The sequence below is a fragment of the Panthera uncia genome, chromosome D4 (assembly GCF_023721935.1).
Source record: "Panthera uncia isolate 11264 chromosome D4, Puncia_PCG_1.0, whole genome shotgun sequence".
Lineage (NCBI taxonomy): Eukaryota > Metazoa > Chordata > Mammalia > Carnivora > Felidae > Panthera > Panthera uncia.
This window is the reverse complement of record NC_064807.1, coordinates 90,846,906-90,856,350: the sequence shown is the minus strand read 5'-3', so window position 1 is coordinate 90,856,350 and position 9,445 is coordinate 90,846,906.

Below are 9,445 nucleotides of genomic sequence, written 5' to 3'. Positions count from 1 at the left end.
AACGAAAAACAGGCTGGCTTTGAAGTTACTCGATTTAAGTGCTCTACGCTCTGTGCGGTCTGGAGTCCCCTTTCTAAAATGCCACATCCTCGGATACGGCAGCAAGGCTGTCTTGCCTCTGATAGAGCTCGGATAGCGGCCGGGTTCCGTGAACCTCCAGGCTGAGTTTGCCACAGGCAACTCCCCGTCCAAACTACAGGTTCAGTGGAGGTTTCATTCAAGTCCCATCACCGTCACCTAGTGAGCTCCTCCTGGCGTCTGGGAGGCCAAGGCCGAGGTGTGTACCCACCAGCTGCCCGGCAGGAAATGGCTCTTGTTGTAAAGAGGAGGTTCACCTGCAGCGGTATACCCCCACCCCCTTCCTTAAGGGTAAGATCAGGAAGCTGTCCTAATTGGCTACCTTCTGCAGCAGGTTCCGGAGACTGTCAGACCTCACTCTTCCAGGATCGGGGACAGCGCAGAAGCCTGAGAGAGGCCCCAGAGTCCAGAAGAGACTTCCCCGGACAAGCTCTTGCCTCCTGGGCAGGCAACCCCCTGCAGACCTTGGTGCCCAAAGCGCTGAGCAATCTTAAAGTACCTGCCAGTGGTTTTAGCCTGAAGGTGCTTTTAGACTTTGCTGTTCCCAAGGATTTTCACACGCACGTTTTTAAAACATTGGATTCTGATGAAAGCAGGCCTTTGGGGCTTGCAGCGCTAAGAACAGGGGGAGGAAGCCCTGGCCCAGCCCCGACTGGGAAGTGGCCGACCCGCCCCCACCGGCCTGCTCGGTCTGGGGACACCTCAGTCCCGGCTTGCTGGAAAGGGGTGAGTCACTTTGGTCGTCGGGCGGCTCAGGGGATTCCCACTCAGTTTCCTTCCTGCCAAAAAGAAAGCAAAACTCCACCCGAGGCAGCCACAGTGGGAGGGCCCAGGGAGGGCCCGGGACAGCCCCAAGCAGCCCCAGGAAGGCCCGCACCGTGCTCGCCCTGCTCCCTGAAGGCTGGGGTCTGGGAGGCCGCAGAAGGCCACCGTCATGGGCCTCGGCGCCCCCAGAGAGAGGCATGGGCCGGCTGCAGATTGGGGTTCGTGCTGCGGTGAACACTGGCTGCTCCGGGGCAGGAGGGTCCATCGGCTGCCAGTGAGTCTCTGGACTCCTGCACTCCCTCCACTCGATGGCCCGAGCTCCAGAGGGCAGGCAGCCCCTCTGTTCTCCTTTCCCACGGGGTTGTCTGTGCCCAGGGACACCTCTGAATGCGGCACCTCCTCTCCCGACAGGCTGCTCCTCTCAGAGGCCTCATGTCCTTTACTCAGGCTTATGCGCGTGGAGCCTGAGGCAGGAGGGCTGACCCAGGCCCCCGCTCGGGATCCGGACACGGGAGGTCCCTCCTGTGCCCAGCACTGTCCCCAGAGGGAAGGCCCCCCACTAAGGACGGGCTCCCTTACCAAACACAACCCAGTTTCTGTCCTGTCTCGTTTCTGAGACATGAGAAGGCTCCCCCTGGGCAGCAGCTTCCGAAAGACGTCGGTTTTGCTCTCACTGTACCGTCATCTGACAGAACCTTTCTAGAAAGGCCGGTCGGGAGGGGCGCCCCCCGCCCCCCCAACAAAGTGCACACCTGCCACAGTCCCTCTCCCAGGGCAACCCCCTCAGAAAGGAGAAACGCATGGCTGGTGAGGCTGGTGCTAACTTAACAGCAGCAGGGCGGGGGCGGCCCAGAGCTGCAGAGAGGAGGAGGAGAAGCCGGCATCCTGAAGGGTCAGCCCAGGGCTGGCCCCCAGCAGTGACCCCGTGCCGAAGTCGCTCGTGGTGACCCACGTGTGCAGAACACAGCGTCCTCTGGGAGCAGAGGCGGGTGACAGCTTCCACGCCCACCTCAATTCCCTGTAGACTTGGAAAGAGACGCAGAAAGTCGTAAGAGTGGTGAGGGGGGAAGAGGAGGGGACACGTTCACTCTACACCACCCCACGTTTTAAAACCCACCCGATGATATTACCAGTTGAAAACCGTGTGTGTTTTAAGCAACAGAAGGTCACTTCAGAAGCTCTGGAAAACACAGGAAACACAGGAAAGCACGGAGAAAACAAAGATCACCCCCGATTCTCCCACCCGGAAGCGCACTCCGCAGGGGTTCCCTACTCCGTTTAGCACCCACCTCCCTCCAGCCAACCTCAGAACAGAAATGCCACACCATACCCCAGAGCCAAAGGCCCAGGCCACAACCTCACGGGCAGAATTTAAAATGCCCAGTCTGGGCGCACCTGGCTGGTTCATCCAGGAGAGCATGCGACTCTTGGTCTCAGGGTTGTGAGTTTGAGCATAGAGATTACCTTAAAACAAAAAACAAAAAACAGCCCAGGCTGCCCGGGGCATCTCTAGCCTCTGCTCACTGGGCAGGTCTAGCCCCAGGGCATTTGCACCAGCCAGGCCCTTACCGGGACCAGCTCCCTTCCTCTCCCAGGCACTTGGCAACCCCCTGAGCCCTCTGCAGGCCTTAGAAGGTCTCCAGATAGAGGAGTCTCTCTCCTGGTGGCCTTGAGTTAAGAGGGATCCTCCTCCCCACATCCCATGTAACTCAAATCAGGTCGTATGTCTCTTCCCCAGATATGGGTCCCTGTTTGGCAGTGGTCCCTTTGGCCACATTCGGGGCTCAGTTCCTGGCTCGTTTTTGTTGGATAGATGAAGGCACGATCCGGTAACTAATGGCTGGGCAGAGTTCGGGTCCCCAGGGCCGTCTTTGGAGCCTGATGCCACCGCCCTCCTCCTGGCCCACCTCGCCCCTCCCCAACGGGCACAGCAGCAGGTCCGCAGCCGCCCTCTGCCGGGCCCAGCCGGAACTGCAGCCCGGGCCCCGAGGGCGCCGCGAGCACCTGCTCTCTCCAGGGACCTTGCTCTGATTGCCTCATTTCAAACGTGCAGACCGTGAGGTGGCTTTGCTCACACTCGCACCCACCAAGTTGATCACCCGGCCAAGGTCCGCAGCCCCGTCTCTGGGAGGCTCCAAGTGGCCCTCCCAGGGTCTCTCCACCCCGCCACAGCGGGCTCTCCTGGGCCCACCGCTGCTGCCCTCTGCAGTGGGGCTTCCCCTGATCAGCTGTAACCCTGAACCCCAACATTCTTCAGCCCAAATGGGACCTCCAACCCTGGTCCTCCCACCTGTCCACCGTCCTTCCTTGCTTCCCCAGACCCCAGGCCACACCTGTCAGCCCCCACCCTCTCCAGCCAGCTGGCATCTCTCTCTCCCAGTGACCATCTGCCGATGCCCTGTCCCCGCTTGGTCTAGGTGGTCCTACCCTCTGACGCTGACCGGGGCTGAAGGGAGTCGCTCCCCGGTGCCCGTGCTCCCTCACAGGGTGACCTCCCTGCCTTGTCCTCCTGCACACGGGCCTTTCCGGTCCTCCCGGCCTGCTGGGGAACCGGACACTGGTTGGATCCTTTTTAATCTCCCTCCTGCACAGAACCGAAGAGTATTCAGTGATGGCAAGCAGTACAAATGTTCCTTGGCCGAACCTCACGTAAACAATCATGCTGGTAAGAAAGGGAAGTACGTTCGACAGAAAATATGAACAAGGATAGGGGCGCCCGGGTGGCTCAGTCGGCTAAGCGTCCGACTTTGGCTCAGGTCATGATCTCATGGTTCGTCCTCCGTCGGGCTCTGTGCTGACAGCTCAGAGCCTGGAGCCTGCTTTGGATTCTGCATCTCCCTCGCTCTTTGCCCCTCCCCCACTCACGCTCTGTCTCACAAATAAATAAACATTATAAAATACAAACAAGGAAAAAATGATGGATTAGAAGTTTCTTTACATTGTTGTATTTTTTCATGAGCAAGGGAATACTTACACCAACGTACAAGTTTTTTGCTGCAGTGATTGATGTTATAATCCAGTCCGTTTTTCCGCCTCAATATCTGCAAATTTGATGATAAACTTGTCACGGCTGATCTGCTTTTTCTTCTCACGTTCAAGAGACAGCCCAGCCGTATTTGTCTATTTTTGCGCACAGTTGGTCCAACTTTTTACTAACCTTAATTTGGGTAATTTTCTTTCACTCGAAGCCACAGATTAGGGGGAACTTGAAACAGGATACATTTGGCAAAGAGTCATAAGAATCCCACTTTAGGGGCGCCTGGGTGGCGCAGTTGGTTAAGCATCCGACTTCAGCCAGGTCACGATCTCACGGTCCGCGAGTTCGAGCCCCGCGTCAGGCTCTGGGCTGATGGCTCGGAGCCTGGAGCCTGTTTCCGATTCTGTGTCTCCCTCTCTCTCTGCCCCTCCCCCGTTCATGCTCTGTCTCTCTCTGTCCCAAAAATAAATAAAAAACGTTGAAAAAAAAATTAAAAAAAAAAAAAGAATCCCACTTTACGCCACCTTCTGGAAATTGTGACTCGACCACAAGCAATCCTAGTGGCTTTCGGACATCTCTGCTGCTGAAAAACTGTGAATTCAAATGAAAACTCCAAGTGGCCGTCCGGAATGACAGGACTCAAAGAACTCAAGCGCGTTAGTGGCTGCACCGATGTGGTCTGGTTTTCTGTTTAAACGCACGACAACACAATCCCATCGGGGCTGGCAACACGGTGCACCCAAGCTTTAGGAGCTCCCGCTAGAAACAAAGTTGTAGCTGGTGTGCACGCATGCAGCGCATGTCCAAAGATAGGTCTCCATCAGTGTGCTGATGCGAAGTCTGCCCACTTGGGCTTAAGTCAAGAGGTATCTTGAGCGGTATTTTATCACTGACGTTATCTGGAATTGGTAGCACGCAGCAGAACTTTTAGCTAGTGTCGTTACGATCTAGCCTTTGGGCCGCAGGACGAGGTGGTGTCAGCGGAGGCAGGCCTGCGGGCAGGGGCCGCACGCTGCAGGACTGGCCGGAAATCCGTGCAAGGACAGCTGGACCCCCGATCTCCTCCCCGGCCGGCACATCCGGGTGACTTGCCCTTCCTCACCGGCGGGCAGCGGGCGGTGAATCCGGCGGTTCTCCGGCCTCGGGGCCGCCGGGCTCCCTGGAAGCTGGCAGTAAGGCTAAGCGGGAGACAGTGGGTCAGCGAGATACTGCTCTTTGGGACCCTCGGAAGAAAGCGCTGCATCCCAGCCCGATCACCCTGAACGAGAGCCCACCCTGGAAGACCCCGGCACGCCACAAGGCCCCCAGCTGCTCCTCTGCAGTGTGACAGACGGCTGAGGGTTGTCGCACACTCGAGTGAGACACAGACACCAAACCCGACGGAAGGGGAGCAGGGGCGCTGCGGGTGCCGCAGGAAAACGTGAACAGAGCTGAAATCGGCACCCGCACAGGAGAAGAGCGAAAGCCCTGTGAGACAGGGGGGCCCCACCGGGGCACACGGAACATAACAGGGAGCACTTAAGAATGCAAGGTGTGCCATCGGGTTAGAGAAAAATGTCTGCAGAACAATCATAAAATTCGAAACTCTCCCAAAAGCAGAACAGAAAGAAAAGGAATTTAAATGTTTTTTAACATGGATTTAGTTTTGAGAGACAGAGTGAGACAGAGAGTGAGGGCAGGAGGGGCAGACACAGAATCTGAAGCAGGGTCTGGGCTCTGAGCTGTCAGCACGGGGCCCGATGCGGGGCTCCAAGCCGTGAACCGTGAGATCATGACCTGAGCCCAAGTCAGACGCTTAACCGACTGAGCCACCCAGGCACCCCGAGCACTAGACTCTTAATGCCAGACTCTAACATCTTAGTAACAGTGGTTTCAGAGAGTGGAAACAGACAATCGAGAGGAAGAAGTTATGAAAGAAATAGCACAAGAGGGCACCTGGGGGGCTCAGTCGGTTAAGCCTCCGACTTCCGCTCAGGTCATGATCTTGTGATTTCTGAGTTCGAGCCCCGTGTCGGGCTCTGCGCTGACAACTCAGAGCCTGGAGCCTGCTTCAGATTCTGTGTCTCCCTCTCTCTCTACCTCTTCCCTGCTTGTGCTCTGTGTGTGTGTGTGTGTGTGTGTGTGTGTGTCTCAAAAATAAACATTGAAAAAAATGGGAAAAAAAAGAAAGCCACATCATGAAATTGCAGGAAAAGGAGGGAGGATAAAAGATTCTGCAAACTTTCAGAGAGGAGAGCGAGAGCGAGAGAGGATGCACCCACACAAAGCAGATCATTCAGAAATGACTGACAGCCGGGAAAGCATGGGACATCTCAACAGAAAGGTGGACACTAGAAGACAAGGGAACACGCTTTTGAAATCCAAGACAAAACACATTCCAATCTATAATTCATGTAATGAAGACACTTTCAAACGTGCTGTGTCTCAAAACATGTGCCTCCCACGTACTCTTGGTCTGGAAGCTACTGGAGCGTGTCCACCAAGGTCAGGAAGCCACCGACACCTGGCCAAGAAGAGGCCAGCAGCGGCTCCAGGAGAGGAAAGCTCCTCAGAGAGCCGGGCTCAGGGAAGCTCTGAAGGGCAGGTCCGGGCTGATCTGGGTCCCGCAGTGGGCTGGGGGGAGTGGGCGGCAGAGGACGAGGCCTGGGAAGCACAAAGATGACCAGTCACCGGACGGGTGGGCCCCCTTGAGAGATGACAGCTCTCACAGACAGGAAGGGGGACACAAAGAGAAGAAAAACACAAAACAAAACAAAACAAAACAAAACAAAACATATGACTGACCAGAAAATTAGAAACAACCATCAATATAGGAAAAAGTTATATGGGAAAGGAAATACAATCATAGTGTATTATAGGGATCTGCTATTAACAATATTCATCGAAATGCTGACAAAGGAAATAACCAGTAACTTTTATTATTTTTTTAATTTTTTAAACGTTTATTTACTACTGAGAGAGACACAGAACGTGAGCAGGAGAGGGGTAGAGAGAGGAGGAGACACAGAAGCCGAAGCAGGCTCCAGGCTCCGAGCCGTCAGCACAGAGCCCGTCGCGGGGCTCGAACTCACAAACCGCGAGATCATGACCTGAGCCGAAGTCGGTCACCCAACCGACGGAGCCACCCAGGCGCCCCAACCAGTCACTTTTAAGTTAACAATCAGCAAGAGGCCCGTTGGTGTGTGGATCCAACCCGACGTCATTGGCTTCCATAGGGCGTTCCGCCCCTTCCAGGCACCTGGCCACTCCTTAGGCCCTGGCCAGTCCAAAGCACTGCCCACACTCCCCTGGACACTGCCCCAGCCCCGCGTACACGCCCCCGCTGTCCACACTGTGGGCACAGCGATCTTTGCCAAAGGCAAACTCAGCGGGTCATTCGTGTTCAAATCTCGAAGAGGCCTCTTCTTTGCCGGCGTCCGTCTGGAACTGTCAGACCCACGACACCTTGTGCCCTGGAGGCGAAGCCCAGATGTCACCTCCTGTGACACCTACAGTGGAGACAGCCTGGATATAGCAGCTGGAGGGAAAATTTCTCTGGGCTAAATACCATATCAGAGAAGCAGAAAGTAGGCCGAGGGCCCCTGAAAATAGCCGGAGATATTATCCAATCTGAAGAGCAGAGCAAATAAAGATTGAAAAAAGAACGGTGGGACAGACAGAACTAGCAGGATCACATCCCGGAGAAAAGACAAGACAAAGAGTGGGACAGAAAAATTAAAATATCTAAACACTAGTAAAAATCGTCCCTTTTTTTTTTAATACTTATTCATTTTTGAGAGACAGAGACGGAGTGCAAGTGGGGGAGGGGCAGCGAGAGAGGGAGACGCAGAATCCGAAGCAGCTCCAGGCTCCGAGCTTGTCAGCACAGAGCCCGACGCGGGGCTCCAACTCACAAACCGTGAGATCATGACCTGAGCTAAGTCGGACGCTTAACCGACTGAGCCACCCAGGTGCCCCCAAATCATCCCAATGTGATGAACAACATTAACGTATGTATCCAAGAAGCTCAGGAAACCCGAGTAGGATAAATAAAAACAAAAGTGAGGTGCCTGGGGGGCTCAGCCGGCTAGGCCTCCGACTTTGGCTCAGGTCATGATCTCTCGGTTCACAAGTTCGAGCCCCGTGTCAAGCTTGAAGCTGTCAGCGCAGAGCCTGCTTGGGATCCTGTCTCCCTCCTCTCTCTCTGCCCCTCCCCCACTGCCTTGGGCGTGCACACTCTTGTCTCTCCCCCAAATAAAAAACCAAATGTGTACCTGGGCACTTGAAAGGAAAATCCAAAAATCAAGAGAAAAATCTTGAAAGTGGAGACCATGTCACATGACTTGCGGAGGACGATGCTACCAACGACGGCACCCACCGCTGACTTCTCATTTGGAAGCAAGGGAAGTCCGAACACGGTGGGACTCGAAGACAGAAATACCATACGACCCAACAATTCCACTTCCTTATGTCTAAAGGATTGAAAGCAGGGTGACAGAAAGCTACGCGTACGTCTGTGTTCACAGCAGGATTACCCATGACGTCGTTCATAACGGCCAATGGCGGAAGCAACCCATGTCCGCAGGTGGCTGGCTGGCTGGCTGAATGGCCAATTTTGGTACCGGCACACGACGGCATAGCATTCAACCTTAAAAAGGAAGGAACTTCGGACACACGCTGTGCGATGAGTGAGCCTTGAGGACACTGCTGAGAGCCAGTCACAGAAGGACAAATATTGCAGGATTCCACTCATATGATGTCCCTAGAGGAGGCGAAATCGTAGAAAGTGGAATGGGGGGGGCATGCCAAGGGGGGGCATGCGGAATGGAAGTCAGCGTTTAAGGGGGACACGGTTTCAATTCTACAAAATGAAGTTATGAGGATGCATGCTTGTGATGGTGTCATGGCATTACAAATGTATTTAATACTAGCGGACGGTATGCTTAAAAATAGCGAAGACGGTAATTTTGTGTTAAGGGTACTTTACCACAATAAAAAAAAAAAAAAATTAGAGTGGCGAATCACACAAAGGCTGGACTACCGGGAGGCGGAATCACGGGAACACCTTAAAGTCCGTCTATTGTCATTGTGAATAATCCCTCGTTCACGAAGACTCTCGCGTTTACTAGATTTTACTAGAGAGTTTTCAGTTGATAAGGTTTAACGCTAATCTTTTACTGGGAATACAATATTTAAATCGATCTTTATCTTAGAAATATAGAAACAGCTGGGGCTTTTGTTTTCCAGAAGGCTTTATAATTTTTTCTCTCCTCTCTGTCTGAGGATAAAGGGCTGACGCTGATAGACAGCTTACCTTCAACACTGCAGGCAGACGATTCGCCAACACTACTGGCAGGACGCCGCCGGAAAGCTCCGCACTGCTTACCAGGCCTCCCAAAGCTGGCTGTGTGACACCCGCTCCAGCTCCGTCCCCAAGGCTACCCTTCCCTGGACCCTGAGTCAACTGGAAGCACCCAGAGCCAGGAGGGGGTGTGCGCCGGTGAGTGGGAGGAGGCACAGACGCCTGCACCACCCGTGTCCTTGTAGGAGAGCACGCCACAAGGACAGGGGCACCGGAAGTCTTTGTGGCTTCGGGCCTGGACTCCTGACCAAAGGCTAGATGGGGCTGTGCGGATACCGGCAGAT